We start from the raw sequence: 26,384 nt of genomic DNA, 5'->3' as shown, positions 1-26,384 counted from the left end.
TGATCCCCTACACATATGAATGGTTGTGTTCTGAGCCCTTTATACCCACATACGGAGCAGATCCTCTTCACAGAGCATTAGCCATGTTTCTTCTGTAGCCCAGAAGGGATAAACCTAACCCTGGCTCTAGATGGGGACATTTGCACTGCTGTAAATCTCCTACATGCTTGGCCCAAGGGAAACGTTTCACTTGGTTGCAATCTGCAAACTCTCCACCAGATGCCAAATCCCACATACTGGCCCTTTAAGTAAAAACACTATGATGTAAGTATTACCTTCAAAATCTCACTTCAGTAAAAGTTTTTCATTTTAGTTTTTCCTGCTCCGATGTGAGGTCCTGGAACAGGGATGCCGTATGTGCACAGATTGTAAAGCAAATTTGTAGATAGAAAAGTCTGCTCATTATTTTCTCCATGCATTTATTTGTCTGGAATATGTGAGAAATAGTTTCAAATTGTGCTGATAACTGAAAGGTTTAGGCTCATCCTACTGAACCTAACATATACAAATAAAAAAAGGTTAAAAAAAGAATTAGTCAAAAGTGCCCATCAACTTTCCTCAGAGCCCAAGATGATACAGCCAAAAATATTTATTTGTAATTATACAAAGCAGAGTAATGCAGGCAACAGTAAATCTGATAAAAAAAGTTGCTGCAATACTTTCTGTTCATCGACTAATCGACCAAATGCCTCGTTGTTGAAGCGCTACGCATCACGTCTCCTTTATAGACGCTGCCTGTGGCGACCAATAGCAGAGGCCCTCATGAAGCTTTTATTGAGCTCTTTATTGGATTGATAGAAGCAACACTGTTAATGTCTTTAGTTTACATACTGTAGTACGTTTCTGTTGTATTTTTATGCTGTGATAAAACATTTCCTCTTTATGACATCCTGTATGCAGTTGTTTTGCATACATAATCTAAATCTGCAAAGTAACTCCCGCTGTGAGATCAATGGCAGGCACACGACAACGTGAGGTCTGGAGCAGCAGCAATAGAAAGAAGGTGAGACAACAGACTGACGGTGTGTGTGTGTGTGTGTGTGTGTGTGTACCTGTAAACACACGGAGAGGCTGCAGTGTGAGTGATGCTGGGCAGATCCAGGAATGCTAATGTTTCCTCTGCGGCTTTCGTGAGGAACACGGTGATTAGACGACCTCCAGCCCCCTGGGTGGAGCCCCTCGCTGCACCGGCTCCAGCTCTGGTTTGCTTTGACGTCAACAGGAAGGTCAGCCGCGTCCCAGAGGGGTCGTGCCAGCGATGGCGAATGGTGTGTTTGGCGGGTTTCGGGAGACAGAGACGCTCCTCCGGGAGCCCAGACGGGCCCGTAAGGGGTGGCCGAGGGAGGAAGGGCCCTTGTAGCTTAGAGAGGGCTTCGGGAAGGATTACTGAGAGGCTAAAATGTTTTCTTTGTGGCCCTAAGAAACCTAAGAAATGCCCTCACCCAAATCTCTCATGGTCTTTGGGGGCTGTTTGGAAGTGAAACTCGAGCTCCATCCTGAAGAATTTCTCCTCTTCCTGGGCTTTGAGCGTGTCTTTACTGTCGTTGACTTGCACTATTTTCTTTCAAAGCTTGAGCTCCACATCTTTTATTGTAGCCGTTAGTGGAAATTAAGCCAGGTCCAACTAATAGCTGGACTTCCCTCCAGATGAAGAGTGAGTATTGGAATGAGGTTGGGAGGAGTTGGACCGACTGTACGGGATTAGAAAGAAACTGTGAGACTAACCAAAAAGTCTGTTTTCAAAACGACATTAAATACATTTTATATGGGGATAAGTGTATTCAAATCAATGTAATCGAGCGCCAGCTGCCACATTCCTGCTTTTTGTTTTCATTGGAGAGTTTAGAAAATGCAAACTTGAACAACATTAATTATTGAAAACAATCTTCAGAAAATGGTTCCGCAATTTCCTCATAAAAGCTGGATGTTTATCTATTCTATGTTCAATGAACCACTTTATTAGCCACATCTCAAATGTTGTAAACACTCCTAATTGAGTTTTCTCCAAATTTGCATGACAGTGGGGTAGAATATTAACTTTTTTTATATTTTCTTCTCCTCTTGCCCCGCCTTTAGAGAGATTGGTAAAAAAAGGTAAATGTTTCAGCTCTTCTCGTTAAATCGCCACAGCTTTCATTCCAGCCCCCACATGCACACACACACACACACACACACACACACGCACACACGCACTTGGGGCCTCTGGTTGTACCTACCTACCACACACACACAGTGGTCCCCACTGAGCTCTGCGGGACCGGGTAAATACCATCCCTTCAGAGGCTCTGTGTTCGCAGATTGCTGGAGGTAGGCGGCCTGCTGTGAGGCCCGGCCACACTCCCACTGTTCTGGAGGGGCTTTAAGCGAAAGATCAGGTGTCCAGCCCTGAATGCCTGATTGAACTTAAATCTTTTGCATGTGCGCCATAACGCTCTCCGCTGCGCTGTGCCCCGTGTGCTTCAGACTTGGCCAGCCAGTCAATTGCTGAAAGGAATTTGAGTTACCGAGGCTCTCGGACCTCCCTGTTTTCACCACTTCGCTGAAAACGATAATAAGATGCATCTTGCTTATCGTTAATAAATAATTAACTGACGGTAAATCAAGTTATTAGTAGTTATGAGGCAATAATAACCCAATACAAACCAATAAAGCACACATGTATGTGTGTATGACTTAAAAAGGACCTATTTCTGTATACAAGTACTTTAAATTTCAAATGTTTCCAAAAGTTTGACAACGCAATCAGTATTTTATTTTTTAATAATAATGGATGGGAGGGTGGGTGGGAGGGTGGGAGTGGGTGGATGTGTGAAAGTTCCTTCTTAACCTTGGAAATAGTAATTTTGTAAATGTCTGAAAGATATTAAATAATGCTCATTCATTTCTTTATCTGAGCATCTGAGGAAGACCTTGAGAAGCGTTTGAAAGATTTGCTTTGTCAAAGTGGCCTCGGACGCATACCGCGTTGCCATTGCATCCCTGGTTTAAATGCAACAAGGGTCTCGCATGTTATCCGCTTGTTTCCTGTCCTAAGTAACTGCCCTTTATGTGGAGTATTGACATTACTGAGCTACTGCGTTGGTGTCCCTAGTCAAAGGCATCGCACTAGAAAGTACACAAACCAGACCTAGGTGGCATACTTAGATATGTTTGTTATTTACAGCATTGCGATAGGATACAATCAAACACTTATTAACTAAACAATGAACATGACTTTGTGTCCATCCATGATGTTTAAGAGCATACCACGACTGGAATAATGTGTGAATGGCAAAGAATCAATTTGATCAGTTTTAGATGTGTGGTTGATATTTAAGGTCCACTATGCAGGATACTTACTTAAAGGATACATTCTACATAGATTCTACATACTTTGGTATCCTCAACAAACCCCATGAAAAGACCAAAACCAGCAGTGAATAAATCTATTATCACATGTATTGTGTTTGAATCCTATAACTGAGACATCTTCTTCCTCGGTGCCATAGAGCTCCATTAATTATCACATCAATGGGCCTCACTGTTGCACCGGCTGACATGTTCTTTCCTCACCATGAACATACGCACTGTGGTTTCATTTGACTCAGTCCCATGTACACCGTCCTGCTGCCACAAATACACACGAGAGCGCCACGTGTGGATTAATCCGCCGCTGAAAGTAGTCCCTTACAAATGCACTATTTCCTCCTGCTTGAGTAACGTTTAATAAAAATGAAAGAGCCCAGCTGTTTTGGGAAATTACTGAGCCGTAAAAAAATATCTCTATATATTTGAGCCAGAGACCTGCTCGGGAAGTCATAAAGTATTGATGGATGCATGTTGTTGGTTTTGGTCTTCCCGTGGGGTTAACATTTTATCCTCTAAACGCAATTGAGGCGGACGGCTCCGTTAACTACTGAGTCCATCAGTGGACGTGTGATTGCAAAGCGTTATTATATCAGGTGAAGATAATGACTTGTGAAATAGTGGAGCTTCACATGTACTGCACTCCTGCTGGCATGGACCTCTTTTACAGTTTTTCCACTTTCTCTCTATGCCAACATTTTTAATGTCCTTTTCAGTAATAACGCTGACCTTATTAAGCTGTCTTGCTTAAACGTCGTCATCTGTCTTCAGGCTCTGTGTGGAGAGTTGGATCAAGGGCCGCGGAGCAGAGACTGAAAGCTGCTGCGTTGCTGTGGACAAGCCAACTGTAAGTTGTTAGTTACCTTCCGATAAACCTCGTGATAAACCCGGCCGTGTGCTTGTGTTTGTTTAAGTGTTATAACAAAGCTGTGTGTGTTTCATGATAGACACAACATGTCTGTCAGATAATCTATTTCTTTGTAGGCCAGCACCAGTCTGATTTAATTCTAGAGCACACAATCACATGTAATTCATGCTATAAAGACGGAGCCGTGCCAGAGTCCACCGCTACCGATCACCTGCAGTTCACTTCAGCCGGAAAAAAGCTGAAGATCAGTTCAATCGTTTGAGCACATTTTCTTGACATTTTCTTAACACCTAAATGTGATAATCTTTTTTGTGTGTTCAGTTCTTGTTGGAACTTCAATCTATATAAAAATAATAATAATTATATAAATATATATATATATGTATATATATAATTATTATTATTTTATATTTGTATGTATATATATATATATATATACTGTATATATGTATATATATATAATTGATATTTCACTCTGTAACAAACCCACTATTTGTGTAAAATGAATGTGACCCAATGGGAATTTGGGTGAATTTGGGTGATTTCATTTTGTCATCTGACATGGAAATGGAAGTGCTGCCCCACAGAGCACAAGTTGGATTATGGTTTCCCCAAATGTTCTATACCTGAACAAGCCCGTGAGACCATGTGAAGAGAAAAGATGATCCCAGTGCTGTGATGACTTAATGATGATCCTAATGCAGCAGCTAACAATGCTGTCGACGCATTCAGCTCTTTTTAGTATCGATCAACAACAGATCATGAGACGGAGGACTCTCACAAGCAGTTCTTATTACACCGTGGTGTGAACACGCTAATATGGTGATTAAAAGCCTTAGATCATGCACGGGGAATGGTTTGACAGAACTGAACTCCTGTTTGTTGTTGTTGTCCATCTCCACCTGCGTCCTTCCAGAGACAATGATATTAGAAATTAGGGGGAAATTGCTGTCGAGGAGCATTTTAATGTAACGGCCTGTCCCTCTGGTTCAGATTGAAATAAAGCAGAGGACGTAATGTCCTCTGCTCGCCTCTGTTTGCAACTAATTGCAAATTGATTTGGAGATCTGAAAAAGATGTGGTTGTTCTTCCTGAATCGAAAATGATTCTGAGAAATGTTTTCATCTTGAGGTTGAATGAAACCCTCTCTCTCTGTTTATTCCTCTTTTAATGTATCAGTGAGCTTGAGCCCCGCCTCTCTTTTTAAGACGCGTCGTAGCTGTTAAAGCGTATTAATCTATACCTTTAAGGATCCACTCGGTTCAAAGCATTTGTGACTCAACCCGGAAGCCGAATTGGGCTTCTCTTCAGTCTCACCAGGTCTCACCAGGTCTCGGGTGTGTAAACTGTGTGTACAGTATGTCTGTAACACCTGGACAGTTTAGAGCAGACGTGCCTCCACGTGTGCATCCTCATCACCGCAGGAGCCGATGTGTTCTGTTGCAGGAGCGTCACGCTGCGCTCAGTGCGTCTCGTTCTCTCTCTTTATTTCATTTTTTTCCGGGTGAATTGAATTTTCAGCTAGGTCAGACAGTCATTGGTTCTGACCGGCCTCACTAAAATAGGACGACTGATGCTCATCAGGTTTGAGGAGGACATTCTGTCTGCAGCTTCACGGGATTAACTGCGGATTCGACACTTTTCTCAAGGGTCGCGTTATTGGGGGACGGATGCAGCTTCATCTGTCGACACATACGTATTGGAATATAGGATCCACTTTGGATGGTTCGGTACCTCACAGTTATTTATCCAACATTCGTCTTAAGCTCCGAATGTAGCGGGGCGGAAAGCACCAATTTGGAGGTCAGGTGTGTGTGTGTGTGTGTGTGTGTGGTGCGCTTGACTTTCATGCAGGAGAACGGTGCTCACGTCTCATCACAAATCTGCATGAACATCAGTGTTTATGAAGCGGAACTATGATCCTTCACTCAGCTCTGCCAAGTGTTTTAGTTGCCTCACCTCAGTGTGTATGCCATAACCACAGTATTTTCCCATGATAACCACAGCAGCCATGTGCAGATATTGGAAAAAGACATTATTTCTTGAACTTAATTCAAGGTTTTACCAAATGGTCCATAAAGACAGAGTGGCTGCACAACAGCAGCGTTTCTGCTTCTGGCTCTTGGGTTAAAAACGTGCCGTCCTCTGTCATTATTCGACATCAACGCCGTATTGTGAAGTGGTGTTTTTGTAAAATTGTTCTCAATGCTGATTTAGTCTTTGCAGTCAAATTCTGCAATTGTCCTTCCATTGTGAAGCCGCCGTGAACAGAAGAAGAGCGAGCACAAAGGGGGATCTGTGCACACATGGCCGTCTCTCGCCGGTTGCCAGAGGAGGTCTGGTTATACTGAGACATTTATCTCTTCCTACACAGGCCAGACTAATCGCACAGCGAGTCTCCGTGTCCTCTCGGCCCCTAAGTGTTCCCCGTTGCTGCCCTCCCTCTCTCCACCCGAAAACCTCCAGCACGACTCCCCACCAAGGATTGTTTTACGCTTAATTTTGTTAGACTTAATGAGATTTCACTAATTAAATCTTCTCCTGGTTGGAGCCTCCATCCCCCCTACGTTGCCCCCCACAATTCTACTCACAATCACTCCAGCCCATGGGGTGATTGCTTGTAGAGCTATTTTAGATAAATAAACTTTTCCGTCTTAAGAACAGGGGCGGTGGGTTGCACAAGGATAGGCCCGTGTTCCGACGTGGATTTCCAATTTCGCGCCGAGATGCTCCGCTGCACTTGTGATTGCCAATAGGTTTTCAAATCTGAGACGAGGTGCTGATGACTGTGTCTACTAGTGGTAAAGTTCTTCATTACATCTCATCGTCTGTTTTGATGATTGATAGTCCTTTACGCGAGTTAAGAATATTTTGTTACAACTTGAACTGGAGAAACTGCTGGAATCGCATTGATTCCTTCAAAAACATATGCATTCGAGCCAAAGCTCCAAAGCCAATCCAAGGAGTGACAGGACTTCATTCACAAAACACGTACATATTCCAGACTCACGTGCCTAATAATAATCCCTGCATTAGCAGTAGGGAGGCTCTAAAAAGGAAGTGCTGAAGGGTGGGACAATCTCAGTTCAAGCAGTGGGACCTTGGAGGTCATTGTCGACAACAGCCGCTTGCCCTGCTATTGTGGACGACCCTCTGGGACTCTCGCGCTGGCTATTGTAAGATCCAGCCTCCCGTTTCCTGTTTGAGCCCTGTGCACCCGCTGCCAGCCCCGCCGCTTGGTTCTTCAGCCAAAAACTCCATTATAGCCCTCACCCCTCTCCGCCTTCCAGGCCTCTGAGGCCATTGTAGCCCAGCTCCCCCATCCCCTGCCTCAGTTATGCACACACACACACAGGCACGCATGCGCTGTGCCGTGTGGCCTTTGGGTGGGCGAGCGGGCAGCGTGCCCGGTTGGGATGGGAGTGCTTCCTTGATGAAGGCCCGCGCTGATCGGGTTTCTGCCACCTGTCATTCAGCTTAGGAGGCAGGAAAGTGGGCAACAGCGGTGGGATTGGGTGGGGGTTGATAAGAGATGCCATGGCAATCTGGCACGGGGCCTGCAGCCTGCTGTTGTTTCGGCGTCGCCTCCCAGATTTCCCAACTAGTCCTTTTGGTTCCGGCAGTGCAGATCTAATAATAAAGTAGTCGGATTTCACACATTTTTCCTAACTTTAACAAACGTTCTGTATATTTCACATGAAAGGCCGTTCACTGGACAGCACAAAGCGTTAAGTGGTCAGTGCACTTCATGGCCTCTCAGCTCCAATGCTTTTTGTTGAGTACAGAAGATTTCTTAGGAAAGTTAATGTCGGCCATGACTTCAAATGAAGGCCAAGTCTCCGGCTTTCTTGAAGGTAGAGCGTGTTTATCTTCGGTACTCTAGTTTATGGGAATATGTGAGCGTTCTACAGCTACAAGAGAGATTTAAATCAAATCCTTTGCATTTAATTGGACAGCTAAAAAGCGGGCGGGTTTAGATATTGAAATGGCAAATGGAAAGGTTTTTGCTCACCGATAGCCAAACACATACCTCTTCCTGTCTCTGCATATTGCTCTTTTAGCTACAATCAAGAAACAGTGCAGTTTTTTGTGAACACTCCTTGTGTTGGATGAGTCATCAAACAAAGAAAAGATTAAAAGACTCACTGATACTGATTCCCTTTTACATACAGTATAAATATATATATATATATATATATATATATATATATATATATCTCAGAAAATTAGAATATTTTTTTTTTTTTTTGTAATGCAATTAAAAAAAAAAAAATGTGCATTCTCTGGATTCATTACAAAACTGAAAAATTGCAAGCCTTTTTTTTATCTGATTTATTGATTATGGCTTACAGCTTAAGAAAACTCAAATATCCTATCTCTAAATATTAGAATATCATGAAAAAGTATACTAGTAGGGTATTAAACAAATCACTTGAATTGTCTAATTAACTCGAAACACCTGCAAAGGTTTCCTGAGCCTTGACAAACACTCAGCTGTTATAAATCTTTTTTTTACTTGGTCTGAGGAAATATTAAAATTTTATGTCTAATAATTAAGAATATAAAAATAAAAAAAATTAAAAGTGCAATATGATTTGTGATGAATCCAGAATGCATGACATTTTTTTTTTTTTTTTTTTGCATTAAAATAAAGAAAGAACTCACAATATAATATTCTTTTCTTCTGAGACAGTCCTGTATATACACTACCGTTCAAAAGTTTGGGGTCATCCACCCAGACAATTTCGTGTTTAACATGAAAACTCACACTTTTATTTATCAAGTGATTTGCAAAATGAATAGAAAATATAGTCAAGACATTGACAAGGTTAGAAATAATGATTTTTATTTGAAATATTAATTTTGTTCTTCAAACGTCAAGCTCAAAGGAAGGCTAGTTTTATAGCTTCTCTAACCAGCATAACTGTTTTCAGCTGTGCTAATTAAAAAGGGTTTTCAAGGGTTTTCTAACCCTCCGTTAGTCTTCTAAGGCGATAACACATTGTACCATAAGAACACTGGAGACAGGCCTCCACACACCTATGTAGATATTTCATTAAAAACCAGACATTTCCACCTAGAATAGTCATTTACCACATTAACAATGTATACAGTGTATTTCTGATTAATTTAATGTTATCTTCATTGGATAAAATAGTGTTTTACTTTGACAAATAAGGACATTTCTTCGTGACCCCAAACTTTTGAACGGTAGTGTATATATATGGCTTATGACAAGATAACAAAATGACAATTAACACGGAGGAATCAGGATTACTTGGAAATTGATTTTTTTCTTTAAACCGCATTTTTAAACCTCAGTCATACCGTATCTACTCTTTTCCAGACATGATTTATGAAGATGGTATTTTAATACTTTATTGTATTATTACTTATCGACTCTTAAAGGCATTCAGAACACGGTCACCTCTGACGGAGTTGTTTCTAATAATCACACCTGAGGCCCGTATAGACAACTACATATGTCTGTGTATTGTTGGACAATAACAACCTAATTATGGGATATTTGTGTTAGGTGAGTCAAACTCGCGCTCACCGACTTTGACCCTTTAGCTCAATCAACGTAAAAGAAAATGCGGTTGCATTGGACAGTATGGATACAAACATCTAGCTCATGGAAAACCTAGTTGAATGGGAGTAAGTTTGGTAAACGGCTGACGCATGTTGGACCGAAGACTTGGACAAATGAAAAAATATATATTTTGCTTGAATGAGTTTCAATTCAGGAATTAAGAACAAAACCTCATACACACATATAGGTGCATGCTATGCTACCTACACCCGATGCTACCATCGCTTCCCTATATATATTAAATGTATTATGTATTAAGGATAACGTATCTTGTAGGTTTTCTCCTGGTGTCCTGCTCAGGAACACACAGACAGACCAAGCAAAGCATCACCTCCTTGGCGAGTACCACAATAGCATGACCTGCTGTAATTCATCACAGGACTACATCTCCCAAACACAGCATGCTATTACAAATTGGATGCTAGCGGAATGCTGTTTATGTGTTTATGGCCTCATTTAGCCTTCTTCTTGGGGAGAAATACATGTGCCTCTCCTCCTGAGTTGGAGGAGCAGGTTTCCTGCTCGGCTCATGCGCTCACTTGTCGACGTCCGGTAGTTCCTATTGATCACAAGTGCTTCATGACATTTTGGAAATGAGTTAGACTGATTTGTTGCAACATATTAAGGAAAATGGTGGCTACTAGACTGATAACATTTTAGCTTAATGTCCCAGCAGATGTGAAATCGGGGCCGCTATTTCAAATGCAACACGATTCAGCAACTTGTGGAACTCCTCGAGGCTCCAGGTTAATATCACAGCTTCTTCAACAAAGAATGTGTCAGACGCTTCAGGCCGGCGCTCTGGCCTGGTGTAACGAGGATGTTTTGAAGGATTCAAATGACTCTGGGCTCATTTTTGGCTGCAGAATTTCAGTCCGGGAAGACTGGAAGGCGAACTGAACGAGAACGGGCCAGCATACTCTCTCTGACCTCTGCGTTACATGAGTTTGGGGTCACGCTTGTGCTTTACATTATTAGCTTCACTGGGTGATCCCACATTTCTGTGCTTTTCAGCAATCGCCTTCCAATCCATCCATATCCATTCCTGCCTCACCCGGCCTTTTTACCCCACCAGCCCTAATTGTAATTATGTTGATTTAACTTAGACACATGCGGCTCCCTCCCCGTCATCTGAATGGAATCGTATTAGTTTAAATATTTTTTTAAATATTTATTTATTCCCATTTCTCAGGGTCCCTGTCGGCATTTCCAATTACTCTTGTCGTGCGGCTGTAATTGCCTCCATGCTAATGGCCGCCAGACAATCGTGCTAAATGAGGTGAGGCCGAGAGGCTAGGAGCCCGACTTCATTAAGAGCTAATGGGATTTTATAAGGGGGACTGAAGACCCAGCTCATCAAAAAGAGGGAGATGGAAGGAAAACAAAACAGATGGAGGGGGAGAGCCAAATCACCACCGTTCTAACTTAACCTGCTCCCTTTTCCCGGCACTCTGATGGAAAAAACAAAAACAGGTTAGTATTTCTCTAGAGGACTACTAGCCTAATATAGAGAAAGACAATAAGACACACGGGTGGACTTGATAAGTGTGCATGAATCCTCTTGCTGTCCAGCTGAACATGAAAAGCAGCTATCTTTATGTGTCCCACGCTCTTGGATGCCGTCTCAAGGCGACTATTTCATTTTCTTGGCAAAGTAACAGCGACACTTTTGTGTAAATTATATATTTGAGAAGTGAGTGGACAGTCCGGTCCAAATCCTCCCACACATTTCACACTTCGCTCAGACAGGGGGAGACTCAGATGGGTTGGACGGATGTGAATACATGGCTTGAGCACAACAGGATGTTATGAGACCGAGGCAATAATTCTGCATATGGGTTGACGGCCGGCCAATGCCACCAGAAGCCCACGAGGTCATGAAGTAATTCAGAGCTCTTAGATCTGTTATTGTTGCTGCACTGCGATGAATTCTGCGAAAATATCTGTTCTTCTTTAACAATGTGGTTCCAACCAAACTTCAACAGGAGGAATGTGTGACAAGAGAAGAAACATGCTGCGAGAAAATCTCTCAGAAATAAGTTGTTATTACTCGTTAATTCTGATGAGGAAAGGAAGACACATGCATCCCTTTGTGTGCATTACAATATGTATAAAAACAATATGTGAATGCATTTTTCCTCTCCCAGAAAAATGCTGGGTGCAGCCACGCGAACCGAGTTCCCCGCTCAGTGCACTAAACCAACCCCTTCACTGAAGTAATGATCCCGTACTGATCTGTCTGCCCTTGAAATGCGCCGAGAGGCGGCCATCCATCGTGGTGAAATCGCTCCGTACCCCACAGGAATACAGTTACCTCGTGCGCTCCGCACTCGCAAGATCAGGTGCCCCACACTTTCATTTGCCGCGGCATCTTAAAGCCGACGCGGTTTGTCTGCCCGCCGGTTTTCGGCCCGACGGCCTTTTTGGCTCCAGTAGACCGAGCGCCTGCCAAATGCTCTCGCACGCCGAGTAAACCGACGTGTTCGCCGATGAGAAGCCGGCGTTGTAGAGAGTGAGTGGGGTAATGGATACTGTAAAGTGTACTAATGCCACTGCCCCCGACTCCGTTCCCTGGCTGTTATGTATCCGCTTGTCTGTTTATGGGAGAGAACCTGTGTGTTACACTTTCATTGAGGTCAGCGACTGGTTATCAGGCTATAATGTTACCCGGAAATATGTCTGGACGTTTTGCAGAGTATCACATCAAAATGTCCAAATTTCCCCTCTGCATGGCTACCTGTGAGTAATCACCTTTGCATTGAAAATGCGGAAGGTAATGTTTTGATCGCCGTGTATTTATTTATTTATTTGTATGCGTGTTATTCGCATAACAAAAAAAGTTTTAAACCGAATCGCATGAAATTTGGTGGGATGATTGGTTATTATCCGTGGACCATTTGATTAGATTTTGGGATTGATCGGGTCAAAGGTCAAGGTCATGAAAAGGTCAAACTCTTCTTTTTACCATAGCTCTGTCAATTTATATCCAATTGGCATGCAACTAATGCCAAAATGCAAAAAAGTTTTAAACCGAATCGCATGAAATTTGGTGGGATGATTGGTTATTAACCGTGGACCATTTGATTAGATTTTGGGATTGATCGGGTCAAAGGTCAAGGTCATGAAAAGGTCAAACTCTTCTTTTTACCATAGCTCGATCAATTTATATCCAATTGGCATGCAACTAATGCCAAAATGTGGCTGCGGCGAAGGTATGCGCTCTACCGAGTGCCTGTTCTAGTTATTTATATATTATTATATTCATATAGGCATCACAGAGTCTGCACAGAGGGGAATTCAGAGATATGAGCAACACGGCAGCACTGGAGTGCAGGAGGCCGGTTATCCACGGACTATATGGGGTATTGTGAGGAGAGAGCAGAGGCGGGACTATTGTCACCTGACAGATCAGGCAGGCTTTTGAGAAATAGTTTCCCGTGGTTAAAAATGACAGTGAATTAGCATAGAATGCTTTTTCATAAACCACACAGTATGGGACCCCCAACCCAGACCACAGAGGATATAGCTAAGAACCGTATATTAAACTATGTCTACAGTCACGACTCTCCATGATATACGATTGATTATCAATACTCCCTCCTTTAATACAACGGTGAGCTATACTGTTACTTAACCCTCCTGTTACCTTTCGGGTCAATTTGACCCCATTCAATGTTTAATGTCGGTGTTCCTTGGGGTCAATTTGACCCCAGGCTGTTTTTCACTGTGTCAAACATATAAGAAATATCAACTTTTTTCTATATTTAAAGGGCTATTTAGGTAGTCAACAAACAAACACAAAGTACCTCACACTTAAACTTGGGAAACAATATTATTTCTAATAATTTTTCGGAGGTTTTAATTGCTGGCGTCAAATTGACCCCGAGGGCAAAATATGTTAGTAAATGTAAAGGTAACAGGAGGGTTAAGTCCGACAACGTTGAGTTGCTGAAGCAAAGGGAATAAACAAACGTGTGCACAGAAGAGCTGAGAGCAGAAGAGAGTATATTAACATTCACAGAAGGCTCAGTCGGGTCTTGATTGCGACGTGCTTTCTTTCTGAGGACGCTCGAGACTGAGGAAGGCAGATGTGTCTACTCATCTGGGCTGCGGGCTGTTTTTGTCCCCTGAAATGCTGGTGGTGGGACGACGGTTGTGGTTTAAGACTCGGGCCTGGTAGGAACAGCTGTCCTACAGCTGCCATCTCTCCTGCGTTTTGGGAGGGGTGAGGGGTTTGGGGTGGTGGTGGTGGGGGTTGAAAAACAGTCCCAAACCTCCTGGGTCAGAGCCAGAGGTATGGCGGTCTCCCTGGCAACTGGAGCTGAGACGACGGTTGTGTGTGTGTGTGTGTGTACAGTGTGTTGGGGTGGGAGGAGCGGGGGGGGGGGGGGGTTGAACAATCTGGCCAGTGAGAAGCAGAGCACTGGAGGTGGAGGCCACGGAGTCGATCACCACTTTATCTGCGTCTCTTTCACCACTGGGCTGAGACAAAGTGCCACTTTTTACCAACAAACAACCACCAGAATGACATGATTAATATTCTGCCTCTCCTTCTTTTCCTCTAACTGCTCTCTCAGCTCAGCACAAGGGAATGTGGAGCTCCCTGAGCAGGGCAAGACGTTGGGAAAGGGGAGAAAGGAGAAGGGGGGGGGGGGATCAGCGAAAAGAGGAGAACGTGGGTTTGGGAAGAAAGAGAAGTGAGCAATGGTGGGAATGAGAAGGAAGATGTTAGGGGTGGGATGGGATTGGGTTGGGGGGGGGGGGGGTAGAAGAGAGCGAAGGGCTCTGGAGATGGAAAAGCGGGAGGACGGGATGAATGGGCGAGAGGGAAAGTGGATATGTGGAGATACTTGGCTTCGGCCCCATCAAAATAGTGGTTGTCGTGCTAACTCAGCCCTCTCTCTGTCTCTCTGTCTCTCTCTCTCTCTCGCTCTTTCTCTCTTTCTCTCTCTCTCTCTCTCCTTCACACTCCAAACCTCTCAGACGTCTTCAAATCAAATGCTGGATTGACGAAAAGAACCAGTTTGTTTTCAAGAAGCAGACTTTCTCTAAAATGTCACCTTTTCCAACGACTTGAAAATACATTAACTTTTTTGTTTGATCGCAAATGCACCAAAAGGTCATTTCAATACTGTCTTTTATGTTGTTGTTGTTTAAAAAAAACTTTTATCCAAGCTGCCTTTGCCTTCACTCTTTCCAGCCAATGCGATACAGCGGTTGCTCGATTTTTGGCAATTATTGTCCAGTGTATTCTCACACTGAAACTTCAAATTAAAGCGCCCACCTACCTTCTGTGCAAACACATTTGATGGAACAGCCTGAGTTTGTGTTGTGTCTATGCGAGAAATATAGTGCACAGTCTCTTACAATAAGCTCACGAGACAAAAGCACAGTAACAGGTGTCCGCTGTGTATTGGCTGATCAAGGTGTGAGGGGACTGGGCGAGTGTGAATGTGTGTGTTTATGGGGAAGAGCTCCACTTGACTTCGGCAGCACATCATTTGGTGGAAACGGAATCTCAGTTTACTCCCTTTTACTCCCTTACACAGAGTTACACAAGCATTTGAAAAAGCAGTGCAGTTTTAGCTCTAAATTACTCTCATATTTAGATGTAAATGTATGCACATATTTAAGACACCCTTTAACACCACCTGAACCTCATTCAGTTTGACCTCCTGCTTGTAATGCTTTATTATATAGACACAGCTACAGTAACATTAGACAACCGGCCAGCAGAATCATTTCAATTTGCAACGACTTTTCAAAATAAAAGCCTTGTGATAGGTTTTAAAGAAATACAAACTTGTTTGTTGTTTGAAATACAAAGTTGATAGAGCACCAGTACAGCCGGACACTAGTGGGACATGCATTGTGAAACTTTAAAGGACTTGCTAATGTTGAGATAAGGCCTCGTGAAAAATACTATAACATTACTTCAGCCTGATGTTTTTATTTGCTTTATTTATTTTTGACAATGTAATTGACTCTTATGTAGAATAAATAATTATTTAGTGATACTTAATGCTGGATTTATACATCATTAGATTGCATCTCAGACAATGTCTTGATGCTTGGATGGGCGAAAAACAAAAATCCCGTCATGAGCAAGGCACAATGGTTTCATATCTGTTCTGCCTCCTCCCAGGCCTGCACTGGACGGTAGATACACACCAGCGGAACATGAAATACAAGACGCACAGACACACCTTTAAATGTGATGCTTTCTTCCTCTTAGTCACACAAGTGGGCCCGTTTTGGCCGCACGATGACAAGAAAACACCAAACATAGAGGGGCTGGACGTTGTTTCCATAGAAACAGACCTCATGCGAAAAGGTCACTGTCAGAGGTTTTTCTCAGAAAAAGGCAGAAGGATTATAAGATGGGGAGTGAGGAGGGGGGGAGTCAGACGAGAGGAAAAAAAACAGTTTTATTATCCGTTTTTATACATTCCTCTTTCCCCTCCACGAATATTCTAACAATGATAGAAATGTAGGATTTAAATAGCGCAATTACATGCCTGAGAATGGTGAGGGCCCCCTCTCTTTTTTATTATTATTTCTTTATTCTCTTTTGAAGTCAGGAATTGAAAAGGGAGAGTAGTGGACAGCCTGTGCGATGCCTGAGCTTTGTGTTTCGGTGCAGATACGTCGCCCGCCTGCCCCCTCAATCACTGGCAGTTCCTTCCTCTCTCCCCTCCCCTCTCAAGTCATTTTAATTAAGTCAGTCTCACTGGCATGGCAGGCAAAGATAATTGGAGAGGGTTTTTGGATGCCATTTACTCTAAATGGCGCCTGTTTCTTCCTATTCTCTCGCCTTTCTCTCCACTCCCACCGCTAATCCCGCCACCCCTCCCCTGCCCTCCCGCTCCTCATCTCCTGGCAAGGAGTTACCTATCTTCCCTTTTTTCTTCCGCTTCCATCTCATATTCAAACGTGAAATATGGATTAACTTCTTCTGTGCGGCTGAGGGGGACGACTTCCTGCGAATTGCGAATTTTGGCCAACGCCGCAATTTATTTGAAATGGCAAATCAGGCGAAGCAATTTACTGGGAATGAGGAGGTCCTTTGAACTTTCCTCCTTTTGAAAAAAGTTAGTGTTTTCCCCGTTGCATGGGGAGCATCTGCGTTTATCCCGTGCTCTAATGAAAAGGGACAGTCCTGAAAACAAGATGGGCTTTGATCTGAATCTTTATTTGCTTGAATGAGGTGTCGGGGAATGCTTTGAGAGTCTTCAGGCATTGTGGAAATTGCATGTTGTTCAGGAAGTTCAGAGTTGACTTCATGTTCCCAATATTACTTCCATATGTCAGGAGTTGTTACTCACATTAAATAGCAAGCCAGTCTGTGTTTATTGATTTCCAACTTGTATTACAATGCACTTCGACACACTAGCTCTGAATCCACTTGTAACATGAGGGCTAGCATTGGAGGAATGTGCAGCACATGAAGTGTATCGCGTACCCGATTCTTGATTGATAGGCCAAACTAAACACAGTGAAAGGCGGAAGTACACGTGTCCGCACTAATCCATGTTAGCAGCACGGCCAGTGTTTCGATGGCCCACGCTGTATGTCAACTGTGTGGGATTTGTCAGTGTGTGTGTGAGTGTTAAGTGTGCGTGTGGGGCTCCCTCTATCAATCAGGTAGGTCCGGGCCTGGCTGCTGAAAGGGGGCCACGGCGGGCCACCCATCCAGCCGGGGCGCTCTGGGGAGATCCAGTGTCCTTAGTGCCTTAATGCGCTCCAGATGTCCCTTCAGCTGAGGGAGGGAGAGGGGGAGAGAATGTGAGGCTGTCGGACCTCAAAGTAGACCTTGATCTCGCTCATGGACTGGAGCTCTGGTCTGTCAAACGTTCTCCTCAGGGGGTTTGTTGTTGGGGCACCTGCACTTTAGTGCTTCTGATAGTCGGAAAGAGTTATTTCCCCATTTGGAAGCTGACGAATAGCATTACATTGTGTGTCTCCAGTGTGGAGACATCTTGCAGTATTCCTTCTTCTTCGCCTCGGTCCTCCTCCCCTCCTTTCAAAAGCAGAACAATTGAACGGCAGAACATTTATATTGTAAGAATAATGAATTATGACCTCCTCTACAGCAACGGAACAATTAACAAATCAGATTAAAAGTAAGTCCAGATTGTTTTGCAACACTGTGGGTTTCCTGCTGTTTTTAACGTGATTCATTCTCAAAGGTTTCTGTACAAGAGGTTGCTATTTGACTTGAAACTAAAATCAGAGAGAGAGAAGGAAAAACAAAGATGTATTAGCTTCGTATTGACACTGACACCACACTGTTGGAGCCCCAGGACGTGTTGCCGGGCCCGCTGGAGGGAAGGGGTGCACGGGAGCAACAGAACCAGGACTGAGAAGGACTGTCAGACTCTGCTGCTCTAAAATTAGCAGCTTCAACTTGTGGTTGCTATTCCAGGCCATCAGTCAAAAGACTTGGTGTTGATTGATTCACACACCCCGATATAAAGTTGGGAACACACATCCGAGTCCATGCGGAGGCGGAGCTCATACGCGGCGACATCACCAAATCCACCGCAGAAAATTCAAAAAATGACAATCTTTGGCTCTAATGTACACGCGTTACCTACCGCCCGGCTTTGTTATCGCAGTGCACTGGCTGGATGTTTCTATGATGGGAAACTGCAATAGCACTGAGGCTTAACTCCTCAGTACGATGATGGAGGTTGTAAAACCACAGGTTATCTATCAGGACGTGTGCCAGACTGCTGCTCATTTTTCATGCTGTACATTTCATTATAAAACTGGTCACATTTCTGCTGAAGTGCAGATATAATGTGTTCACAACTGCAGCACATCCCCTCCTCCAGTGTATAGTAGAGTCAGACCTCTTCATCGCTGCTGAAACAAGAGCTGGATTTCTCCTCTGGCAGTAAACACACCACACGGGCTCCATGATAACTGCGCTATATTCAGCTTTCATAGCTATTCAAACCTGACGAACAGTGATATTACAGTCGCGTAACCACTGTGACGGCCCTACAGCAGCTGGGCTACGACTATGTTCTGACAGCCCCCCACAGGCGCCAGGAGAGACTCACAAAGGGGCACAGACATGCTTCTCGTGGCTTTCAAAGCTCCACCAGAACTCCACCTTCACCATTTTCTCCTCCATCAGCTCCTCTACCTGCAGCATGGGACCCTCTCCAATCCCCTCTTGACTTTCTCCCTGTCTGTCCTCCAGTCCTCAAACATCTCTTTTTCTGTCTCTCTCTCTCTCTCTCTCTCTTTCCTCCTACCTCTTTCTCTCCAAATTTCCCTTTTATTTTGAGCTCTCAACCCACCCTTCTTTCAAAGTGGGCTTCTCTCCCTCCCTCCCTCCCTCCCTCCCCTGCTTGTGTCCCTATACCTCTGTCTGCTGTGCACTTCGCTGTCTGTCCTCCCTTACCACGCACGCCCGCGCCTCTCCCCACGGCATTGCAGGGGAAATTTAATATGGGTTTGTTTGGTGTTTCCAAGAATTCCATTCGGCTGCTGGCTCTCTTTGCCCCCCCGACACTAAGACAAACAGACGCCGTCCAGCCAAGAGCAGCAAACACCACTGGTGTTGGCCTCATTATTTGGTCTTCTCATTCAGTGGCGTTTTTAGGTGGAAATAAAAGGGTGGGGCGACAACTACATTGCACAGACTTACTTTAGACAATTTAACAATCTGACATAATGCGCTCTTTCGCAGTTTCCGAACACCGATCTTTTCCTGAACCCAACTAAGTGTTTTTGTTGCTTAAACCTAACTGAGTGGTTTCCTGTAAAGATGGAAGTTTATTTTGAAAAGTCTAAATGCATTTGTAAGAAAATCCACAAAAAACGAAGGAGTAACATCATACAAACTGCTGTATGAGAATATGTTAATTTCGTGAACGATGGTCCTATTTGGAGTTAAATAGACCATTAAGCAGGCTTTGCTTGATTGACAGGTCGTTACCACGGCGTTCTAGGAGTTGTCCGTGTTTTTGTCTCACAGTTTGAAACCTTTGACACTGTGGTTTCACTTCATGAAAGTTACTTGTAACTGATCACCTACAAATGTCTTCTTCAGTGTTTAGTTGTACTTCGCTGCGCCCTCTTGTTTCACTTCAAGTTGCAAAAAACCAAGATGGCGACGGCCTAAATGCACAACTCGAGGCCCCCAAACAGCAGTACACAAACCAAACGGTGAAGAGTCCACTTCTTCGTCTATTGTTGGAACTCAGGGGTTTAATCTCAAGTCGTTCTTCAAAAAGATGAAGATAATTAACACGGTTCATGATAACTTCAGTTACTATCTTCTTTAAATAAAATACTAACTCCTGTCAACAAGCAATTGGCGACCACACTAATTGGCAAATATCCAATCAGATTGCAGCAGAGCATCAGATTTGTGCCATCCGCTCTCAGCCTCCAGACTTGGACCTGCCGACTGTTGTTTTTTCCACACTTGAGTTACTTGACCCCACGAGCGTAAAGTTATCCCCACAGCGCGTCCTCGGCAGCCAAATGCATTACAGCACCTGTATTCTTTTCTAAGTTACTCAGTACCAATAAAACCACACATTCCCCCATTATCATTCATGGACCCGTCCCCTTTATTCACTCCAGATTCACTTTATTTTCTACATGTTGCCCTCTGCCTGACTTCTTGTCCAAAAAGCTTCAAGTTGGGTTCCACTGCACTTCTACTGCAAGCTCATCGTATCTGAATGCATCTCACCACTAGAATGGGCACTCGGTAGAGCGCATACCTTCGCATATCACAAGATTGGGCATTGGATTATGAACATTTTGGCATTAGTTGCATGCCAATTGGATTGACCGTGCTATGGTAAAAAGAAGATTTTGACCTTGTCATGACCTTGACCTTTGACCCAATTGATCCCAACATCTAATCAAATGGTCCCCGGATAATAACCAATCATCCCACCAAATGTCATGCGATTCAAGAAGATGTTGACCTTTTCATGACCATGACCTTTGACCCGATCGATCCCAAAATCTAATCAAATGGTCCCCCGATAATAACCAATCATCCCACCAAATTTCATGCGATTCGGTTTAATACTTTTTGTGTTATGCGAGTCACACGCATACAAATAAATATATAAATAAATAAATACACGGCGATCAAAACATAACCTTCCGCATTTTCAATGCGAAGGTAATAATCCGATGCAGAGTTATTCCTCCGTGATCCAGGTGATTGTTGTCGCACAGGAACCGGGAGCAACAAAAGCAGCCGGACTTTCGATGATGCAGATTGAACTAACGGGCTGAAGGTTAATAGAAACAAGGAGGTGTGGATGGATTGAAGTTTGAGGCGGTGCAGAATAAAGCTTGAGTCGAGGTTTATTTTTCCTTTGTGATCTTATAATGAAGCCGGATATCGTGTGCAATTTGGCAGCTAAAGTTCAACACATACAGCTGAGATTACAAGATAAACTATTCATTGAAAATGAAGCGGCCTCAGTTAGTTTTGATAGTAGTTAAACAGCTCGTGACATACACTAAACAATACTATATTTTTTATCTTATCAGCAGGACTTTTAGGAATAAAATCCAAAGGAAGCCTCCGATACGACGTTGGGCAGTTTTACTGCCAGTCACGTTGCAATACCTCCAGCAAACCCAGTTTCACAGAGCCTGATCCCTGATCAGCCAGGCTGGGCTCCCCGATGGAGTCTTGTCGTACATGCCGGTCTGCCCAGTCATCCTCTGCTTCTGTCTGGCCTGCAACGGCTCTCTGCCCGCCTGCCTTGTCCCTCCAAGACAAACTCGGCACCCTAACACTCCCCGGCCAGATCTCTGCTGACACTCAAGTGGCTAACGCTGCAGACACACACACACACACACACACACACACACACACACAGACATATAGAGAGCCACCCACCTGCTAATCTCCTTCTCATTAATCCCCCACCACTCTCCTCAAATATTCCCTTCTGCTGATCTCATTGTGAGTGTAGTGTGTGTATTGGTGGTGGGGGTTGTGCTGCAACAGGGCCTTCTGCAGATGCCTGAGTCCATTTAAAGTGATATTCCACGTTCAGCTTGGTAGAACACTTCTAATTTGCGGCAAATTCACACCTACACAGGAGTTCAAGAGAAGTCCACCTCCAACATGAGCCGTGCGGCCCGGGGGAGGGGGTGGGTGTGGGGGGGATCGTGCTGCCTGTAACACTGTTCAAGAGCAGGGACATGTCCAACCACCTGTTTAAAAAGACAAATACATTAATTATTTCTGTGGAAATTGCAGCGAATCGGTGGATGAAGATCTGTCAACTCCCACGGAAGTATGCACATTTCAAATAGTAAGTTCCAGTTGGACCCCTAAGTTCTCGCTATAGTTTGTATCTTAACAGTAAATAACCAATTCATCATGAGGAGTGTGTTCATTTGATATCTCCAACCCAAGCTGAAAACACAGTTTCACAGCAAGCTCCTGGAATGTAAACTACAACAACCTCATGAATATGATCTTTCTTTCACTGAGACATACCTGTCTCCAGACCTGAACCCACTGACTGTTTTTCATGTTGTGCATTAGCTGTGTTCCCATGGTAACGTTCATCCTATTTATACTTGCAAGCCGATGACTTGGATATGAAGACCATCTCAACTCTAACGGGATGTTCTGGGGTACCGGGTTGGTTTTCTTGCGTGCCACTGTTAAACCTAGAGGCTGAATACTATAGCGTCATCATGCGGCTACGTAGATGTGTAAACCTCACTTGGCTCAAAGTGTATGTGAATGTAAGTGTATGTGTATTTTTTTAAGTTAAGTCAAGCGACGTAATATTAGCATTTCTAATAAGCGTATATGACGATTCCCAAAAAGGAATCAGCAGGTAGTTCACTGACACTGTTTATTTTCCTCTTGCAAAACGGTACCAATTTTAGCAACAGAAGCATGATCATGTTTTTTCCGCTTATGTTTCGGCACTAATCAATTTCGTTCTGGAAACACAAGTACTTTGGTTTAGGTTGGAAATATATGGCAGTCGTTCCATATTATTTGACAAAATAAATTACTTCTAGCTCAATAAGCAACATGTTTACTGAATTTACGTTGAACCAAAACCACACATCTCAACTTAACCTTAGGATGCAAACAAAGTTCTGCTCATTCGCTTCCTAACTGGAACCTGCACTTCCTTCACTCACAGAAACATCGGCATCAAACGGAGTCCAGCCCACTTTACGTTTCCAGCAATATATATTGGGCAAAACAAATTAGCTAATGTCATTTCCAGTAGACAGGACTGGCCAAAGCTCTTAGCCGAGGAGCTGAATATGTGGCGCCACCCTCAGGACAAACATTACAATCTTAGGCTCAGCTTCAGAAAACAGGCATGTGCATGGAATACAGAAGCAGCCTTGAGGTTCTCCGGCTGACAAAAAGAATTAAAAAAAGAAAAAAGGTGTTATACTTAAAGAATTTGGCGTGAGCAAGTATGAAAATGAGATATTTACAGCACAGTGAGACATAAGCAACCTTATGTTAAAGAAGCCACTCTTCAGTGTGCATGCACTGATACAACACCACAACCGCCTCTCTGACACAGTGACTGAAGAAGGCAGAGCTCAGGGTTATTGCGTTGCAGAGTTATTGCGTTGGATTATATTATATTGTATACGTCGTCAGGTTTCAGTTTCCAAACCCTGTTGATTCCATTGGCTCATGTCAAATCTACTCACAGTATTCCACTCTCTTTGTGTACTGCTGTGTGCTTGTTCTGGTCAGAATACTGCAGACTTTAGGTAGAACCGTAAAACACTTTCTTACACGCAAACTTAAAGCCAAATAAGACGCTTTACCTCAGTTGAATTCAGCGAGGAATCTAATAATTTTTTTGTCGTCTATGAGTTGTCAACTCTGCGTTAAAACGTGCACTGTGTGCAGACACCGGACTTTATCATTCATTCTGCGTGGAGTTAAATGTTGAAGCGAATAAGCCACCCTACATCCTGTGTCAGTCATGTCCACCAGAAGATAAAGTTGCTCCGGAGTGACACGGATGGCACTCACTTCCTGTGATAAGGAGGTATCTTTTCAAAAAGAGGAACCTCGCAGATGCATTGGCGGATAGGCTGCACAATGTATGTGCCAGCAAACATGACAGCGGAGGAAGAGGAGGACGGGGAAGAGGGGAGGAGTGATGCAGAGCAAAGTGTCTGGAAAGGATTCAGCGGGAAACTCTTGTAGATTACATTTCCTCAACATGAGCTCGGTCGTTCCAATTTCAGCTCGAATTTTTCTGCCTTCAGTGTTCTGATGGTTATCAGCTTAGCAGAGGAAATGCTCCTCCGGTGTGTGTGTGTGTGTGTCTGTGTGTGTGTGTGTCTGTGTATGTGTGCGTGTGTGTGTGTGACACAGGCACACGGCCACTCACATTCAAATGCCTAGACATTGACAGATGAATGGATTACAAGGTGCATGCGGGAGTGCTTATGTATTTCATACTAAAACATCCATTCATCTCTGTGGCAGAGAAAACAGGATGACTTCCATAAAACATCAGTTCACTTATCTGCTGTGGTTCTAATCTTCATGTTTGATTTCAGCAGAAGGGACCGTTGACATTAATCAAGACATAATTAATGAAGCCGTACATCCTGAATGTGCTGATGAAAATGTCTCTTATCCTCTGGAGGATGTGAAGGAGACCCGTCAGGTCGTCTCATGTGACCTACCATTCCCTCCAACCTTGAAGGATAAATCCTCGGTTCTACTTTCCGCAAGGGTGGTCGGCACAGACGTGAACTGACGGGCAATCGTGACGAGGAATCTTTTATACTACGCGTGGGGTTTCTCTCGGCGGCAAACCGTCATTCTCGAAAGCTCCTCAGATTTCCATTTCCTCCGCCCATCCGTGTAGTTTGAAAATGTTGGGTGTGCACAGACATGCAAAAAACCTGCCGCAGACACCCTGCAAAGGGTTACTCTCCCCTCTCTTGCTTTAGGGCGGGGCTACCTTGTGGACGTCACTCCTCCTCAGTCCAAATATGGTCATTTCCTTTCAAAGTTATCTTTATTGTCAATTTTCCAATGTTGAACATGCAGAACATCTAAAATACGTTTGTCTCTTTTGTCCGACATAAAGTGAAATAATAGTAACTAGAACGGACACTCGGTAGAGCGCATACCTTCGCATATCACAAGATTGGGCATTGAATTATGAACACTTTGGCATTAGTTGCATGCCAATTGGATAAAAATTGACCGCGCTATGGTAAAAATAAGATGTTGATCTTTTCATGACCTTTGACCCGATCGATCCCAAAATCTAATCAAATGGTCCCCGGATAATAACCAATCATCCCACCAAATTTCATGCGATTCGGTTAAATACTTTTTGAGTTATGCGAGTAACACGCATACAAATAAATAAATAAATACACGGCGATCAAAACATAACCTTCCGCATTTTCAATGCGAAGGTAATAAAGTGATAAAGTAATACATACATTACAAACAGTCAACAGTTAACAACAACAAAGAACATTTAGACAACATACATTTGACAAATTAAGAACTGGTTCACTGGTTGCAAAAAACCAAGATTGGGCCAAACAAAACGTCAAACTGAAGGCTTCATAACATCAGTCCACACACCGATGGGGGACGCCCCGATGACTGCGTCCACGTCTTATACACCGTCTATGAAAAACTGGTCAGGTATGGTTTCATATGTTAAACATAATACTTGCTGAACATCTGCATGTTAGCACTGTCATTGTGATTATGTTAGCTTGCTGACGTTAGCATTTAGCTACGTATTCCATCACTGCCAATCGGAGCTGGAGCTGATTAATAACCGACGACTGTCGAGTAATTCATCCCGAGGATGAATAACCAAGCACTAGATATTAGTGGGTGCTACTGGGCATCTTGTCCAGTGGGAAAGCGGCTATACAGGAGTAAATAGTGCATTAGCTGGAGCTATATTTAGCTGCTGATTAGATGTGCTCGTGAGCATCCACGGCAACAGGATGGTGGATGTGGGATTGAGTCAAAATAAACTGCAGCGCTCACGGTCATCACATACGTTCGCTGCTGGTTTGGATCTTTTCATTGGATTCTGTCGATGGCAAGGTAAATGTGGCTTGAGATCCACGTTCTACTCGTCATCCTATCCTGTGCGGTTCTCTGAGCCTTTTGGACCATGCGGATGCTAGAGCAGTGCTATTTTTGTTGGTGGAGTGGAGTGCAATGTTGGCACGCTCCACCCACCCTACCCACACGCTTCCAAGCAGTGTGTGTGTGTGTGTGTGTGTGTGTGTGTGTGTGTGTGTGTGTGTGTGTGTGTGTGTGTGTGTGTGTGTGTGTGTGTGTGTGTGTGTGTGTGTGTGTGTGTGTGTGTGTGTGTGTGTGTGTGTGTGTGTGTGTGTGTGTGTGTGTGTGTGTGTGTGTGTGTGTGTGTGTGTGTGTGTGTGTGTGTGTGTGTGTGTGTGTGTGTTTTAGGAAATGAAGCAGCGCCAGTTTGTGTAAATCTAACAGTGACGGAGCTGGAACAAAAACATTTTCAGTGAAGCGTGTTCGACAAGCATTTGGTGGCCGTGTTGGCCCCGTGT

The 26,384-nt window shown here is 43.7% G+C and overlaps 1 protein-coding gene across 5 annotated transcripts in view; it reads left to right on the top strand.

Moving 5' to 3' along the window:
* pknox2 (pbx/knotted 1 homeobox 2) overlaps positions 1-26,384 on the top strand; it is a 118,758-nt gene that overhangs the window by 22,723 nt on the left and 69,651 nt on the right. For 2 of the 5 annotated variants that reach the window (XM_056444528.1, XM_056444543.1), the window contains one exon: positions 4,117-4,192. The gene's annotated coding sequence lies outside the window, so the exon portion shown is untranslated. Of the gene's footprint in view, positions 1-1,186; positions 1,227-1,573; positions 1,655-3,856; positions 4,193-26,384 lie in introns of those variants that run through there. The other 3 variants (XM_056444533.1, XM_056444551.1, XM_056444573.1) reach the window with 3 other exon arrangements.

This window comes from Pseudoliparis swirei, chromosome 3 (genome assembly GCF_029220125.1).
Source record: "Pseudoliparis swirei isolate HS2019 ecotype Mariana Trench chromosome 3, NWPU_hadal_v1, whole genome shotgun sequence".
NCBI classification, from domain to species: Eukaryota; Metazoa; Chordata; class Actinopteri; order Perciformes; family Liparidae; genus Pseudoliparis; species Pseudoliparis swirei.
Note: the sequence above shows the minus strand (reverse complement) of the source record. Positions and strands in the feature narration are given on the sequence as shown.